The 16,215-nt window shown below is 58.0% G+C and overlaps 1 protein-coding gene across 4 annotated transcripts in view; it reads left to right on the top strand.

Moving 5' to 3' along the window:
- Nucleotides 1–16,215, top strand: part of TP73 (tumor protein p73) — an 80,114-nt gene that overhangs the window by 12,807 nt on the left and 51,092 nt on the right. The gene's annotated exons all lie outside the window — the stretch shown is intronic.

The following is a 16,215-nucleotide window of genomic DNA, read 5'->3' as shown; positions in this document are numbered from 1 at the left end:
TTACAAGAGTCTCCTGTCATGTTTTCTTCTGGAGCGAGGCATGCTCCAACTTGCTTCTGGGTTCTTAATTTTTGATCAGGGACGGCTCCTTGACTAATTATTTGGCAGTAATGAGGGAGGACAGATTGAGTTGTGAAAGTCCCCCCAAGCTTTTAGAAGGAAGCTGCAAATTAAAAAATGAGGTATTGGTAAACAGGATGCTAATTGGATTAATATGAAAATGATGAATTCTGATAAAAATAGCAAAATACACCGTTGTAAGATTGAGGCCAGTATAACGCCAAGAATTCATTGTCTAATGTTCAGCTGGTCAGTCTGGTCTTTGAAAGTATTAGAATAACAGAAAGAGTCTACTCTTGACGATGAAGTATACGGTTAGTAATTTATGCAAAACAGAACTTTAAAACCGGAAGGACTTGATATGAGTGGGGTGCATGGAAATCATTCGTATTTTGAAGTTTCATAACTCTGACCCCTAGGTCCTTTGGTTTGTCTCTCTTTTCTTTTTTTTTTTTTTTTAGACAAAGTCTCTCTCTGTCACCCAGGCTGGAGTGCAGTGGCATGATCTTGGCTCACTGAAACCTCCACCTCCCAGGTTCAAGCGATTCTCCTGCCTCAGCCTCCTGAGTGGCTGGGATTACAGGCATGAACCACCGTGCCCGGCCTTTTTTTTTTTTTTTTTTTTTTTTTTAAGAATACAGAATCACCAGGCAAGGTGGCTCACATCTGTAATCCCAGCACTTTGGGAGGCCAAGGCAGGTGGATCACCAGGTCAGGAGTTTGAGACCAACCTGGCCAACATACAGTGAAACGCCATCTCTACTAAAAATACAAAAATTAGCTGGGTATAGTGGCAGATGCCTGTAATTCCAGGTACTTGGGAGGCTGAGGCAGGAGAATCGCTTTTGAAGCCAGGAGGCGGAGTTTGCGGTAAGCTGAGATCGCACCATTGTACTCCAGCCTGGGCAACAAGAGCAAAACTCTGTCTCAAAAAAAAAAAAAAAAAAAAGAGAGAGAGAGACAGAATCTCACTCTGCAGCCTAGGCTGGTGTGCAGTGGTGCAGTCACAGCTGACCACAGCCTCCAACTGCCGGGCTCAGGCCATCCTCTTGCCTGTGTCCTGAGTAGCTGTGACCATAGACGCACACCACCACATCCAGTTAATTTAGTTTTGTTGTTTCTTGCTTTTAGAGACAGGGTCTTGCTATGTATCCCACACTAATGAATGTAAAATCTTAAAATGGTGCCTGGTGCAGAGTAAGTTGTGTGTTGGTGGGGGGTAATTATGGGTCGTATTGACAGTTTCACTTCTGCGGCATGCCCTCAGGAACTCACTGATGCACACAGAGGGGCCTGCTGGCAAATACTGAAGAGCTGTGGGGAGAAAGGAAGGGGTCTGACAGTGAAGGTGGGTGCGTGGGCGGGGGGCTTTTTAATGGCCCCTCTGCTGGCTCCCTCCCCACCACCTCCTGCCCACCTCCCTGGCCTTGGCTGCAGGCTAGGGTGCCCTTTGACCTCAGAGAGGCCTGTCCTGTGTGTCTCACTGAGCAGGAACAGACCGTCCCAGAAGCCCTTCAGCTCGGAAGTGAGTAAGCATTGACGGTGGGGATGGTGCTCTGAGCAGACGCGACTCAGTGCCATGCGGGTGTCTCTCCCAGGGCGGCTTTCAGACTGACCCCCAAACAGAGGGCTCAGAAAAGATGTTTTTCAATGAGGGACATTTATGGTTGGCAAAAAAAAGTGGCTCCCCAAAGGTCTTCACGTCCCAATCCCCAGAACCCGTGTCTATGTTATTTCCCACGGCAAAGGGGACCGTGATTCAGCTATTTTGAGATGGGGAGGCCATCTGGCAGGATCCAGGTGGGTCCAGTGTCATCAGGGGTCCCCACAAGAGGGGTGAGAGAGGGAGCTGATGATGGAGGCAGAGGTTGGAGGGATGCATTTCAGAGATGGAGGAAAGGGTCACATGCCAAGGAATATGCCTCCGGAAGCAGGAGAGGACGGGGAGGTAAGGATTGTCCCAGGGCCTCCAGAACCAAGAGAAGACAGGGAACTAGGGATTCTCCCAGGGCCCCCCAAAGACAGGAAGAGGGGGAAATGTATTCTCCCGGGGTCTCCAGAAGCAGCCAGCCCTGCCCGCAGTTTGGCTTTAGCTCCCTGGTACCCATCTCGGACTCTGACCTACAGAACTGTAAGAGAGTAAATTTATCTCGTTCTGTGCTGCTCATTGTGTGGTCATTGGTTACGGCAGCCACAGAAAACAGTGCGCACATCCGCATGGTCCCCTCTCCAGCTCTTGCCTGATAGGCATAAACAAGGGCGGCTGGGCGCAGTGGCTCACGCTTGCAATCCCAGCACTTTGGGAGGCCGAGGCGGGTGGATCATGAGGTCAGAAGATTGAAACCATCCTGGCCCACATGGTGAAACCCCGTCTCTACTAAAAATACAAAAAATTAGCCAGGCGTGGTGGCACGTGCCTGTAGTCCCAGCTATTCAGGAGGCTGAGGCATGAGAATCGCTTGAACCTGGGAGGCAAAGGTTGCAGTGAGCCAAGATGGAGCCACTGCACTCCAGCCTGGGCAACAGAGAGAGAGTCTGTCTCAAAAAAAAGAAAGAAAGAAAGAAAGAAAAAAAGTAAAAAAGAAAAGAGAAAGAAAAAAAGTAAAAAAGAAAAGAAAAAGAAAAAAAGGAAATAAACAAGGGCTTGCCCTATAGTTCACATCTGGACCACCCAGCTTAAAATAGGGCAGGAGAGTTCAGAAATAGCTTTGCAACCCTTGTGTTATATGGTGCACAGGTGTGCAAAAATTCTCCTTGAACTCCCCCTTGAGTGTCCCCCCAGGGCTCATGGCCACTGTCACTCTGTGCTAGTTGCTCTTCAGACCAGGGAACAGACTTGGCCATGGCTATGGCCAGGGTCCAGCTGCTATTGCTCCTCCTGTCACCCACCCACCTTTTGTCTCCAACAAGGATGTTGAGAGGAGCCAGGCACCAGCCTCCCTGGGTTCAGGTCTTTCCTCTCCCCTCACTTTCCTATGAACTAGGGGTGGGGGAGGAGGGGTGCCTGCCAGGAGGTCACTGCAGCCAAGGAACCCAGATTGGTGCGCTTGAGAATGAACCATGGGTACACTTTCCAAAGAGTCACCCGGCTGCGATGAGGGGCCATCTCCCCTCCTGGAGCCAACAGCCATGAGTAGCTGTCACACACATCCGTGCAGCACCTAGACACACATCCGTGCTGTCCACTCCGTGCTGCTGCAGTTGTGGGGGAGGAAGGTGGCACAGTGGCAGCGACACACACTTCCCTGTCCAAAATTGGGGCGGGGCTCCTCAAAATCCTCTGACCAGCATTAAAGCTTCAGAATTTGATATTATGGCTGCATATAATGTTGAATTATCTGAACTTGCTGCACGTGTGTGTGTGTGTGTGTGTGTGTGTGTGTGTTGTTGGTAGGACCAAAACGGTTAATTATCAGCAATTTCATGGTTTGACCTAATATTTTAAAAGAGAGGTTCTTACCTGCTGGAAGCATGTACTGGTGTATTACGGATGAGACGGTCTCATAGGTGGAATTTGCTGTGAAATGCCCCAGGAAACAAAAAGCCAGAGGTCAGAGTGATGAGAGCTGGGGACGGGTGGATGGGTTCCTGGGCCGTTCCCTGTAGTGCTGAGTGTGCTTGGAAGTGTCCACAATGAGGAGTAGAAACGAGTGCAAAGCTGGGTGGAGACAGCCCTGTCCTGGCTGCCCTGAGCTCGGCCCTGTCAGTCGCCTTGAGGAGGGTCGGGGGGAGCAGGGATGCAGGGTGGCGCGTGCATGCCAGGTGGCAGGCGGCAGGTGCTGGCTGGCAGGTGCTGGCTCCAGGCCCGTCTCCAGCCCCAGGGCTCCAGGCCATGCTCCGCCCCCAGCTGCCCTGCAGCTCCAGGCCGGCCACACTGCGGCCTAGTTTCGCAACTCCAATGTCATCACCTAGGTGACAGGGACGCTGCTGCCACCGCCCGCCTGTGGGAGCCAGGAGCCAGCCGAGGGCCACTTCCACCTGGCCCCACCGACCCTCCGGGGCCCAGCCTTAGCCAAGGTAGGCTTGGGCTTGGCTCGCCCTCCTCTCGGCCTGAGTCGGGGGGAGTCTCCTTGCCGCCGTGGGTGCAGTGGCTCCGGGGGCCCACCCTGGGGTGCAGAGAGCCCCTCTACGGCCTCCCAGGAGGCGGCTGGGAAATGCAGTACTGTTCAGGCCAGGGTGGGGAGGCCTTGCCCACAGTTCTCCTGATGGGACAAGCCACAGCTCTGGGGAGCCATCTGCCCCAAGTGGCACATCAGGGCTCCTCGTGTGACCCTAGGATCGGGGGCAGAAGTGGCTCTGGTACCGCCACCTCCACCCCTTGGACCCGCCAGGAGCTCTTTCCACTTCCTGCCTAGGAGGCGCAGAGTGACTGCCCCAGCCTGGCACGTCCGGGGGCTTCCCGGCTGGGGGCCGCCATCCTCAGCCTCACACAGCTGATCCAGAACCTCCCAGTTCTCCCCAGCCCCCTCACTCTTTTGTGGCCCCGGAGCCTCTCCCGGCAACAGCAAGCCATGCCCTGGCCTCCCCGGCACTCACGCAGCTACTCCCAAGCCTGACCATGACCTGGACGGCAGGAAGGGGCTGGGCATGTCCTGTTCCTTCTGCCTGGGTCCTGCTTCCAGGGCTGGACTCCCAGGCTGGGGAATCCTCAGGGACCCATCAAACTGGGGGACAGGGGAGGGGCTTGTGGGGATTTGCTGTGAGGAGGGCAGAGTGTGTACGTGGCAGTGCCTGCGGACACATGTGTGCGCATATGTGAATAGGTGTGTCCATGTGCATGTATGTGCAAGTGTGTTGCTAGAGGTGAGAGGGTGGGTAGGGAAACTGAGTGACCAGCTCCTCCCTGAAGCCTTGGGGGAATGTCCGAGGGGCCAGGGCCTCTGGATCCTGTTCCCTTGGCTCTTAGCAAAGTCTCCAGCCTGGCCTCCTGGATGGGCATGTGGCTCAGGGGGCGAGACCATGGGCTCTTCCTGGCTTGCTGTGTCGCTCTGGGTGCGTTTCACACCACTCTGAGGATCTCTCTGCTCATCCCTAAGGCAGGGATGATGTTGGGGCCAGGGGACCACATGGGCACAGGTAAGGCAGGGATGATGATGGGGCCGGGGGACCACATGGGCACAGGCTTCTGGAATGTGGGTGTCGTCTCCCTGGGGTCCCGCAGTCTGAACTTGCTCAAGAGCCCCATGTCCAGGTGGGGATGTACAGGAGCCCCTTAGAAGTGGGGAAGAAGGCCAGGCGTGGTGGCTCACATCTGTAATCCCAGCACTCTGGGAGGCTGAGGCGGGTGGATCAACAGAGGTCAGGAGTTCGAGAGCAACCTGGCCAACATGGTGAACCCTGTCTCTACTGAAAATACAAAAATTAGCTGGGCGTGGTGGCGCACACAGCTGTAATCCCAGCTACTGGGGAGGCTGAGTCAGAAGAATCATTTGAACCTGGAAGGCGGAGGTTGCAGTGAGCTGAGATCGTACCACTGCACTCCAGCCTGGGTGACAGAGCGAGACTCTATCTCAAAAAATAAAAAATAAAATAAAAAAGATAGGAAAAGAAAAAGAAAAAGAAAAGTGAGGAGAAATGAGGAGGAAGTCGAGCAATTTAACCCCAAATGGTGCTTCTCCAGCAGTTACTCTGTTCCTGTCCTGACCTGACCTGCTGGGCCCCGCCAGCTCAAACCAAATCATGGATTCTGTCCTCGCTTCTTCACGGAGCACCTACTGTGTGCCAGGCGGGTGCTGGGGCTGCAGCGCAGAGAGCAGTCAGGGCTTGGTGGTCTGGCCCGCAAAGAGTCAGCACGTGAATGTCTCTCCATGCGATGGGTGCTGGGAGGGAGGAGTCCTGGCAGGTGCGGGGAAGACCAGCGTCTCTTAAATGGGGGTGCGCAAGCCCTGAGGAGTGAGGCTTCCTGACAGCCGTCCCTCGTGGGTGCCGTGCTGGTCAGAGTGGGGTCTGGCTGCACAGCCTCCCTCAGGGCTGGGCTGGGAGCACAGGTCGTCTGGCACCTATCCAGGTTTCAGGGTTCCAGGGCTCCAGCTGGAACTGCCTCAGGGATGGCAGGGGTGGGCCTGTCCCTGGAGAGGCGTGGGGTGTGGGAGCTGGGAGCGTGACAGGAAGCAGCCCCCTCAGACCTGGAGTAGCATGGAGCCTAGGATCCATTGTGACCTTGGTGGTCCTGTACCCTGTCCAGCTCCAGTTGCTGTTCCTGCCTCTCCCTGACCTACTGGCTGCCCAGGCTGCCCCTTGGCCGAGCTCCACCATGGCCAGTGCCCCTCCATTCGCTTGTGAGTCCCACAAGATCACAGCCCTGCCCAGGGCCTAGGCGGCTCTTGGGCTGACCCAGCCATCGTCGGGAGCCCCCTTCATGACGGGGGCAAAGGCTGGATCGTTGTCTGCCCTGCAGGAGCCTGGGCCTCCAAAGGACGGGCTGCCTGGCGGGAAGGTGGAGCTCACCGGAGCCCAGCCTAAGCCAGCTGTGGTGCTTCTGAGATGTGCGGCCCTGGGCAGGCTGCTCGCCCTCTCGGGGCCTCTGGGAACACCTGGGGACTTCCCGCTGGTTCCTCTGAGGATTGAATAGCTTGAAAATATGGAGGATTTGGCACAGGGTGAGGGCTCAGGGAATGCTGGGCAGCAATATCAGAAAGGCAACCCTGAGAGCCAGCGGACAGCCACTCTGAGGAACAGCAGTGGCTGCCTCTGGAAGGAGTGAGGGGTGGGTGGACCCCCGTCATCGCTGCACGGGGGAGGTCACAGGGCTGAGCGGCCACCACTGTGCAGGGGAGGTCACAGGGCTAAGCGGCTGACTCCAGAACAGGAAGGGAACACGCCAGGAGGGAGGATTGCGCATTGAGTCAGGGCGGGACTCAGAGGGACGCATGACAAGTTCAGGGGGTTGACAGCTGTCTGGAAGGGCACGTCTGCTCAGACCGCAGGGTAGGGAGTGGTCAGCAGGGAGACATGGCCACCGGTGCAGCGGGCGCGTCCCAGACCCCTTAGAGAAAAGCCCAGAGCCAGGGGTGAGGGGTATGTGTAGGGTGGGGACATCTCAGAGTGGAGCATCCCCACCAAGGGTGTCCAGAAGAGGGTGGCCAGATGGGGACAGCAGCTTGAGAAGGGTCATGCTCTCTTGGTTGGAGGAGTGGAAGTGCTTGTCTGGGGAAAGAAAGAAGATTCTGGAGGACAGCACAGGCACTTCCAACATGGCGCTGGCCGCACAAAGGCTAGTGACACCCGGTGTGATCCCTTGGGGTAGAAAGGGGGTGTGAGAGGAGGTTCGGAGGGGGCAGGGGACAGGGATGTGTCTGAGCAGAACGAGGCTGTGGCAGCTCCAGCGAAGGTGGCTGCGGCCCCATCAGTCACCTGCCCTGCTGAGGGCAGCGCTGTACTCATCACCTGTGAACACAGGTATCGACTCAGACACCCACTCTGGCCATAAGCTCCACTCTGTCCCAGCCCTGGACCCCTCACCCCCTATCCTCGGCAGTCGGTCCTCTGGGTCTTCTTCCTGTGCCCACTGTGCTGGTCTGAACCTCCCTTAGTGACAGCTCTGCTCCTACCACCCCCGCGGGGGTCGCCCTTCCTCTAACAGGTGGGCTCCTGGCAGGAAACATCGCCAAGCTCAGCGCCCCAGTTCCCTGACAGGGCCCCATTTCCCTCCCGCCGCCAACCTCGTCCCCCCAAGGGCCATGTCCCTGCCCACCCCTTCCACCCCTTTCTTAGAGGAAGCTCAGCCCATCAGGCCGCTCATGCCTCTGACCCCACCTCCAAACCCTCCTGACCCGCTTACCCCCAGGAGCACCGCCCACTCCAAGGCGCAAGCAAGCTGGGGCTGGGGTGCAGACTTCTCTTCCACCACCCACCCTCCTCATACCCAGCCTCTGAGGGCCTCACAGACATACATGATTTGCCTCCAGTGGGCCAGGGTTATCTGTTTACCGCGTTGCACGCCCCCGGGTATGGAGCTGGCACCGGCTGCCGCTGCAACTGGGCACTACCCGTTTCGAGGACGCCTCATTCCCTGAGAGACCGAGGATAGGCTGCTGCTCTATAAAAGGGTGCGGAGGCCACCGTAAAAGTGGGTGAGACACGCCTGCTGACCGTGCAATGGAGAGGCACTCGAAGGAGCCAGGGACCCGGCAGCCAGCAGACCCCACCTTTCCGCCCCCGTATGTGCAGTTCTGTCCCTCAGCCTGGTGCCTTTGGGACCCGGGCCTCATTGGTTCTTTCTCCACTGCCACCACCTGATACTAAATAACCGTCGGTCAATGGCAACTCGATACTGTTTATGGGGCATCCATGGTGCGCCCAGATAGAGGAGTGCTTTTGCTTTTGATATGCGTAGAGTTACTTCATTCCACCTAGCGCTTCTAGGAGGCACTACAATTATCTCCATTTTACAGACAAGGAAACAGAGGCTCAGAATGGGCAAGACATCTATCTGAGGTCACACAGCTAGAGCGCGGCAGAGGTGGGCTGCGTGGGCAGAGCAGGAGAGGGAACTGGAGTGTGTGCCCGGCAGTGCGGGGCTTCAGGGCACGAAGCGGTGGGGCAGGAATCATGTGTCTTGGTTTGGTATGACCCAAACACATATATGACAGCAAGAAGGCCTGGGCAGGCAGCAGAGGACAAGGCGGGCCTCTTGGATGTCTGGATGTGGATTGGGCCTCAATGTACCAGTGAAGAAAGATGGACAGGCAGGGGATTTCCAGAGAGGGGCTTCCCAGGCAGAGTGCGGGGTGTGGCTGTGTGGTGGGAACACGGACTGGGGAGGGGATTGCAGCCGGGCCCGTGCCTCCCTTGCTCAGCTCCAGGTCAGGCCAGGGTAGAGCCAGGCTGCTGGGTTCGACCTCCACCCTGACCAGCTGTGTGCCCATGGAGGGCTGGTCTTCCCTCTCTGTGCATGTCTCCTGGTTGGTAACAGGTGTGTGGCCTCACTGGGCCGTCGTGGGGTGGCTGGAATCCCCGGGAATTAGCCATGCTTTGGTGTTTCTACATTTCACTTGGCTGAGTGTGAACTGACCCAGGAAGCTGGTTGGGGGCACCCCCACCCACGGGGGGTCGGGCATTTTGGTTTGGTCGTGGCCTCAAAGCTTCTGGGGTGAGGCTCAGGGATTCCCCCAGACTGTCCTGGGCATCTGCCTCCCCTCCCCTCCCGCTTCCCGTGGGCCACGGCCCAGGAGAGAGAGGGCAGCTTGCTCAGGCACCTCCAGCTGTCCGCATATTTCACACGGTGCACGCTACCCCACCGTGGGAGGCTGTGTTTGTCTTTCATCCCCATGCTGGGCTTCCCCAAACTAGGGGAGCGGGGCAGCAGGCGTGCCATCTGTGGCGGTGAGGGGGGCTCTCAGCCGCATCCTCCTCACCAGGCCCTGCGGACAGGCCTTCGTCCCTGCCCCTGACCTGCTGACGAAGCCGTCCTGGCAACCCTGTCTGAAGGACCTGGCCCCATCTCACCCACAGAGGGAGGCCACATGGTCCTTAGCCTCTGTCGGGAGGGGCAGGCAATGCTGGCAGAGGGCCTTGCCCCTGAGAGGGAGGCCCTCCTGGCCCTCACTCCGGGGGACCCCTGTCCTTGGCCCCAGCCTGCCAAGCGAGAGTGGCCCCTCTTCTTGCGGTGGCTGGAGGGGAGAGTGAGGCCCCTTGGCACAGAGGGCCCCAGGAGGCTGGGCTCTGATGACGCCCTGCAGGAATTCCGCTGGGCCACTGCCTGGGAGAGCCGCTGTCTCACACAGGGCCAGCCTGCCTGGCTTCATTCTCGTGCGCTGACCGCCCGACCCCTCTGCCCAGGCGGGGGGTCTTCTGGGTTCTGGGTCCTGGGACCTGCCTGAGTCCCTGGGAAAAGGGCACAAGGGGATTGAGACGGTCTCCTCCCACAATGGCCCAGGTGTCTCCTCCCACAATGGCCCAGGTGTCTCCTCCCACAATGGCCTCAGGTTTCTTTGCCACTTCAGATTGGAATCGTTGATTTGCTGAAATAACAGGTAAAATCATTGGTGGTTTGGGAACCACCGGAATCAGAAGTGCATTGAGATGTTTGCTTTAGGGGTGGCCCGGGGCGGGTGGAGTTCCTGGGGGCTTTTCCCTCCTCCCTGAATGGAGGAGGATACCCTGCACCCCTCCTGTGATCCCCCTTAAGAGCCAGTGTCCGGGATGGCTGGGCCAGGCGGGGCAGAGGGGCCTGTGTCTCCTGCCCAGGCTGAGTGCAGATGGCTCGGTCTCAGAGCTCCACAGAGGGGTGGGTAGGTAACAGCAGCCCTGCGGCCAGGGCCCCTGCAGGTGGGAGTGGGTGTCCCCATGGGGAGTGCCTCTTCCAGAGTGGGCTCAGTCAGGGTGGAGTGTCCTGGCTTATCAAAGGTGGTCGTGGAGCCCTGTCTGCCCCAGGCCTGGGCAGAGGTGGAAGGGGTTGGGGAACTGACGAGGCCTTACCTGTGGGCCCATGGCCAAGGAAATGTCTGGGCTCCCACCTCCTGTCAGGTGGTGAGGGGAGAGGATGGGGTGTCAGCTGGAGACGGGGTTCCTGGAGGAGGCTGGGTCCTGGCCTGGCCTGGAGAGATAGGGATGAGATGGGAGGGCAGGAAGGGGGTGGTAGACAAAGGCTGAACACAGAGAGCACATAGCCAGGCATGTGGGGACTGGGGACAGGGGACAAGGAGGGCACCCATGGGGACAAGAGATAGGGAGAGGACAGAGGGACAGGAGACGGGGAGGGACAGAGGATGGGGGACAAGGAGGGGACAGGAGGACGGGGACAGGGAGGGGACACAGAAACAGGAGCTAGGACGGGGACAGAGGATAGGAGAAGGAGAGGTCAAAGGTACAGGGGACAGGGAGGGGACTCATGGGGATAGGGCAGGGATCTATGGGGACAAGGGACAGGGAGGGGACAGAGAAACAGGAGATGGGGAGGGGACAGAGGGATGCAGACAGGGAGGGGATAGAAGATGGGGGGCTAGGGAACGAAGGGAAAGGGGACAGGGAAGGAACCTATGGGGGACAGGGAGACAGGGGGGCAGGGAGAGGACAGAGGAACAGGGGACAGGGAGGGGATGCTTGGGGACAGGGAGGGAATGCTTGGGACAGGGCAGGGGGACAGGGGGCTGTGGCTTTCGTGGGAAGCTATGGAAGACGAGGCCAGAGGGGTTGGGCAGGGTGAGATGAGAGAGGCTGAGAGCCCCTCACCGGCTGCGGACTCCTCCCCACAGGGCAGAGGGGAGCATTCGGGTGCGGCCAGGCCATCAGAGGACCCGGGCTTGGCTGTAGTCCCAGCTCCTCAGCCCTCAGTAGCTTTGGGCAAGCCACTGGGCCTCCCGGCCTCCACTTGCTCATCTCTGAACTGGGGCAGGGTTGGCGTGTGAGCCTGAGGCCCTGCAAAGTGCCCGGCCAGCCTCAGCTCGGAGTCATGGCACAGCACCCCCTCTCCGCCACGGCCCCGACAGCTGGGCGTGCGTTCTGCTGTGGGCAGCTGCCCTGAGCAACGTAGGGTGCTAAGCAGCATCCCTGTCTTGCACACTAGATTCCACAGCACCCTCTGACCCCGTGGAAAATGTCCCCACATGGGAATATCCTCTGGGGGTGGAACTGCCCCTGGTGAGAACCCCTAGGCTGAGACCTCAGAAGGGCCTGAGTCAAACCGAGAAGTCATCAGAGAGCCTTGTTTTCAGCTCCAGGGAGCTTGGGCAGGCTGGTTTTCTGGGCCACACAGTCCCCTCCCCAGCCCACCTGTGCTCCATGGGTCCCGGGGAAGCTGTGGGGGCCTAATTGCTGGTGTGAGTTCCTTTCCTGTTCTGAGTCACACGTGTGTGGGGGCTCTCCCTGTGGTGCGGCTGGTACAGCGGCCCCTGGAGTTGAGGATCCAAGCAGGCTGAGGTCTGGGTTTGCTGGAGGGCCCTCGGTGGCTGGTCTTTGTCCTGCTCCCGCTGCTGTGGGCACTGTAGGACCTGGAACGCTGGTCACCTTTCCAGCCTGGCAAAGGGAGGGGACTTGTCTGAGGCCTCACGGAAGTTGGGGCAGGGTCGAGGTGCCCTGCTTCCTGGGTGTGCCAGCAGCCTATAGCCTGGCTACAGCGTAACCAGGAACACCCAGCACAACTGTCCTTTGCAACTCTGTGCCCTGACTTGATGGTGCCGGGGCTGGGGGGGGTGCCGGCCAGCAGCTCCCCAATGACCACCCCCAAATGCTGTGGCCACACAAAGCCTTCCACTGCAAGACCTGTGGTAATACACACTGGAGGCCCCTGTTACAACTGAGAACTCATTTATTTCATTTCCTTCCTTCCCTTTTTTTTTTTTTTTAGAGTTGGGGTCTAGCTCTGTTGCCCAGACTGGAGTGCAGTGGTGCAATCATGGCTCACTGCAGCCTCGAGCCCCTGGGCTCAAGTGATTCTCCCACCTCAGCACCCTGCGTGGTTTGGACCGCAGGCACATGCCATCATGCCCTCATGCCCAGCTAATATTTTTTTAAGTTTTTGGAGAGCTGAGGTCTCCCTATGTTGCCCAGGCTGGTCTCAAACCCTTGGCCTCCTAAAGTGTTGGGATTACAGTTATGAACCACTGCACCCAGCCCATCCCTCCTAGACTAAATCTTCTTAGAAAAACCTACACTTCCAATCATGTATTTGCATTTTATGATGTTGATAAAACTTCCTAAAGATGTCTTATGAAATTGGTCTCCTTTCCCCATTGATACACATGATTTTTAAAACTATCGGCAACGTTTCAAAAGCAATTTCTGTTTTGTCCCAGAACTGTGTTCCCCTTGTGAACGATTTTTCAAATTAAAAGGCAAATAGTTGGGAAAATTGGATTTAATTGAAAGGCCATTTTATTAGAATTGACTTATTTTTCTCGCCGCTGGGATCCTTGCCTGAAAGGCGGCTGTGGGCAGAGGGCACATACTCCCCCTGCCCCAGCGCAGCGTCCCTGCACCCCCAACAGAGCTTCCTGTTCCTCATGCCCAGTACTCCCAGATGCCTGCAGAGCCAGTCACCAACTCAGGTGTGTGAGGCCGGTTGGGGGAGCCCCTGCCTGGCCCCTGTGCCTGTGACCAGTGTTCCTGTGGGGCCCTGGGACCAGTGCTACCAGCGTTGGCATTTTCCCGGGAAGTTGGGAATCAGGCATCTCGTGGCCTCCGGTTCAAGTTCCTCCGTGTGCTTTAAGTCTGGGCGGGTTTCCGGGTCCTGGTTTTGGCTAATGAGGAACCTGATTCCCATGGGGGAGGCCGGTGGCTGCAGCAGGGCCCCGAGCAGTGGCAAGGCCGGCCCTCATGACAGTGTCCTCCTCGGGGGGCCTGTCCCAGGCTCTTCATGACTCCCCTGGGTGCTTGTTAAAGGTGCAGATTCCCGGGCCCTGCCCCAGCCCCACTGTGGGGAGGGGTGTCCTGGAAGATGCATCTGCCCAGGGCTTCTGGCTGGTCCACACGCCGGCACCTGGAGGCCCACTGCCCACATCTCAGGCAAACAGGCCTGGGGATGTTTGGGGACCCAACTCCTGGCGCGGAGGAAGCCCCTTTCCCACCCCACATGCTCCTGGTGGTGGCCTGTCCTGTGAGCCTGGAGGGCCGGACGGGTGGGATCGGGGACCCACGACCACGCTCGCTGGCCTCTGTCCTGTGCCCAGGCAGGGATGAGAGGCCAAGCTGGTGTCCTGCAGTGCACAGTGGGTGCTGGTCAGGGGATGTGGAAGCTGGGTCTCCGGCAGGCAGGGGCGCGCTGACAAGAAGGGTCGCTGTTCCTCATTCAGGGTTCAGTGGGAAGAGAGGGTGTGGCTTCAGGGGGAGTTCACATGATGCCGACTTGAAAATACAGCCAACGCCCATGTCCCAGGCATAAGATCACAAATCATGTTTTGCCGACCAGTTCCTGTGAGCCCTGCGCGGAGGGATGCCCCGTGCACACCTGTTCACGGAACCCCTGGACCTCCAGTAGGGGTGCGGCGGGATGCCGTCGGCTCCCACGCTGTCTCTTTCCCTGTCTCTCTCTCTTTCCCTCTGTTTCTCTGTCTGTCTCTGTCTCTGTCTCCCTGTCTCTCTCCATCTCTCTCTGTCTCTCTCCCTGTCTCTCTGTCTCTGTCTCTCTCCATCTCTCTCTCTTTGTCCTTGTCTCTCCCTGTCTCTGTCTCTCTCACTCTCTCTGTGTCTCTCTTTGTCCTTGTCTCTCTGTTTTGTCTCTCTTTGTCCCTGTCTCTCTGTCTCTGTCTCTCTCTTTGTCCTTGTATCTCTCTGTCTCTCTTTGTCCCTGTCTCTCTCTGCCTTTGTCTCTCTCCGTCTCTCTTTGTCCCTGTCTCTCTCTGCCTTTGTCTCTCTCCGTCTCTCTTTGTCCTTGTCTCTCTGTTTTGTCTCTCTTTGTTCCTGTCTCTCTGTCTCTGTCTCTGTCTCTCTTTGTCCTTGTATCTCTCTGTCTCTCTTTGTCCCTGTCTCTCTCTGCCTTTGTCTCTCTCCGTCTCTCTGTCTCTCTTCCTGTCTCTCTCTATCTCTTTCCCTGTCTCTTTCTGTCTCTCTTTGTCTCTCTCTTTGTCCCTGTCTCTCTGTCTCTCTTCCTGTCTTTCTCTTTCTTTGTCCTTGTCTCTCTCTCTCTGTCTCTCTCTTCCTGTCTCTATCCCTGTCTCTATGTCTCTGTCTCTCTTTGTCCTTGTTTCTCTCTGTCTCTCTGTCTCTGTCTCTCTCTGTCTTTGTCCCACCTTAGCCTTGGGAGGGGACAGCTCACAGGCTGACAGATGAGGTCATGTGTCCTGAGCATGAGGTTTTCAGGTCTCACCCACGCTGTAGCATGTCAGAGCTCCGTTCCTTTTCATGGCCGCGTAATGTTCCATTGCTTGCTGGCACCACATCTCCTGTGCCCGGCCCTCTGCTGATGGGTGTCTGGGCTATGTGCACCGTTCAGCTACCAGGAATGGTGCTGCTGTGAAGGGAGCTGGGATTTTGTCATCCACCTGCTGTAGATGGCAAGTCCATTTCCATCTCTGGACTCAGGTGGCCCATCTGCAAAATGAAGGGGATGCGACCCAGAGGCCTCTGGCGGCAAAACCTTCCCAGGCTTGTCCTCTTGGATCTAAGGGAATTTCTTTCCTCCGAGTCCAGCCCCTCCAGTGCTCCTGCCCTTCAGGAAACATGCCTGGGACCCCTCACTTGTGCCCACCCAGCCTTGGCCCACATACCTGCACCAAGAGGCTACCCTACTCATACTGCTCAGCCCAAAGGGACCCACCGTGGGGTATGGGCAAGGGCGGGTTCTGCTCTCCCCCAGGGCCCTGTGCCAGCCTCAGCTGGACCTGCAGTTCTGCTTCCTGTCACACCCTCCCATTTTAAATTAACGGAATGGTGCAGTCCCCATGCACACCCTCAGCTCCACTGGGGTTTTAGCCCAGCCCAGGATCGGAGGCCTGCAAGGGCACACCCACCTGGCCACGTGATGGTGAAGTGGGGTGGGGCAGGGCAACCAAATTAACTTCTAATTCTAAGAGCCCCTGGAGCATTCATCACCAGCACTTACAGCCGTGTGACCTCACACAAGTCACTTAACCCCTCTGAGCCTTGGGGCTCCCGAAAAGTGGATGGAGCGGTCACGCCCACCTGGGAGAGGTGGCTTGGGCCAGCACCCTCTAAGCTGCTTGTCCCAGGCCATCATGGCTCACGGACCGCCCCTCAGCCTGGCCTGTGCCACTTCTCCAGGGCCCGGCACGTGGCGGCCACAGGCTTCTATCAGCCCCCGCCTGCCTGGGGAAGGACAAAAGCGACAGGTTCCAGGCCATGGCCTGCACCCCCGCTGGCCGTGGGCAGGTCCAGGCCTGCCTGCCTGAGCATTGCAGGGCGGTGGCCAAGCCTGTCCCATAGCACCTCACCGAGGACCTGGGAGGCTGGCCCAGGGGAGAGGTCACCTCAGCCGGGGCTGGGGGCTGTGGGCAGGGTGGGCTCGGGTTTCCCTGTCCCCTCCCCCAGCTGTGCTCTGCCTGGACACTGCCACCTCCTCATGGGTGTCCAGGGCCACTGGGAGCTGGGCCCAGGGGTTCTCAGGGGAGCAATGGTGGAGACAAAGACCAGCGGACGGGCGCTGGGGTCAGAGCTCTCCAATCCCTGGGTGTCTCCTTCTCAAGGCGTGACCACCCAGGCAGTGGCCGGCTCCAGGACAGGGCAGCTTCAAGTTCCCAGCCTTGCCAGGCTTCCCTGTGG

The sequence above is a fragment of the Pan troglodytes genome, chromosome 1, assembly GCF_028858775.2.
Source record: "Pan troglodytes isolate AG18354 chromosome 1, NHGRI_mPanTro3-v2.0_pri, whole genome shotgun sequence".
NCBI lineage: Eukaryota > Metazoa > Chordata > Mammalia > Primates > Hominidae > Pan > Pan troglodytes.
This window is presented reverse-complemented; position numbering and strand designations above follow the sequence as displayed.